A 1,389-nucleotide genomic window follows, 5' to 3' on the forward strand; every position below is an offset into this window, starting at 1 on the left:
GTCTCATTTCCAGGAAAGAGCTCTGTGTTATGCACCAGTGCAGTGTAAAAATCCTCAACAGACCAGAGTTGATGCTGGTGACTGGAGTTTTTCAAACTTGTGTTCTTGTTTCTTGTGCATTTTGTCTGCTTGAGAGTGAATTTTGCCAGCTCTGAAGTGTGTGTAAACCTGAGCTAACTGGCCTCGTGTTCCTGGTCTAGTCCAAGGGTGCTCTGGCGTCCCCTGACTGACTGGCTTACCATCTGAGCACTTTGAACCATGTCATCATTTCCTCCCTATCCCTTTGTAAGGCAGGTACTATTATTGGCTCCATTTTCTTGATAAGGAGACCGAGGCTTAGAGAGGCAAACAGGTTTGCCCAAACTCAGACAGAGCTCAGACCGAAATCCGGTAGAGACGACCCCTGGAGCGCGTGCTTTTGTTCATTATGTTGGATGCTCAACAGTAGGACCCAGCAGTTCGTAGGTAAACGTTCGTTGTTGCTGAAGGATGATTACATCTAGGGTGAGCCCCCAGTATAGCCAGTATGAAAGTCAAAGTGAGCTGTTGTTGGGAGCAGCAACGTGGGGAAATGGCATGGGGGGAGGGGGGGTGACACTCGCCTGAGCCTCTGCCACAGGTGACAGACTTGCTGTGAGTGGGAGAACCTCAGTGGTGAAGTAGACAAAGTCCCTGCTCTCACTGAGCTTTAATTGTAATATAAAGATAAAAGAAAGAAGAAAACCAAGAAATGAAATAGTTTCGAGAAGATGGTGAGTAACGTGAAGGAAGCACAGGGTGACAGTGGGGTTTCATACAGAAACCAGAGAAGACCTGTCTGGGGACGTGACGGCAGAGCTGAGATTGGAATGGAAAGAGGGAGGCAGCCGGGCCAGGACCTGGAGGAAGAGCATTCCAGGCCCATGGAAGAGCAGGTGCAAAGGCCCTGGGGTGGGAATGGGCGGGGCCCAGGTGAGGAAGAGAAAGGAGGCTGAAGCACGGTGTGTGTGAAACACAGGAAAGCCTGGTGTGGCATGAGGTCAGAGATGAGGTCAGCAGAGCATTTTAGGGTAAGAAACTTAAACTTTATCCTGCTGGCAGCAGGGAGCCATAAAAAGGAGCAGCAGGATCCAAATTCTATTTTTCAATGACCTCCCTGGTTGCTGTGGCGAGAATGGAAAGGCGAGCTCTAAGAACGGTAATACGGAGAACAGACAGGAGACCCTGCAGTGGTCCTAGCCCAGGACATCCTGGGGGGTTTCTTGTTTTACGCCACTTCAACCACAGCAGGATCTGTGCCAGTTCCTTGAATTCACCAAGCTCTTTCTTGTCTCGGGGTTTCTCCATGGCTCCCTCACCTACAATCCTGTCTCAGCCCCTTTTCTCTAGCTAACTCTCCAACCCTTCTTG

This window comes from Hipposideros armiger, unplaced genomic scaffold, assembly GCF_001890085.2.
Source record: "Hipposideros armiger isolate ML-2016 unplaced genomic scaffold, ASM189008v1 scaffold_1185, whole genome shotgun sequence".
In the NCBI taxonomy this organism is placed as follows: Eukaryota; Metazoa; Chordata; class Mammalia; order Chiroptera; family Hipposideridae; genus Hipposideros; species Hipposideros armiger.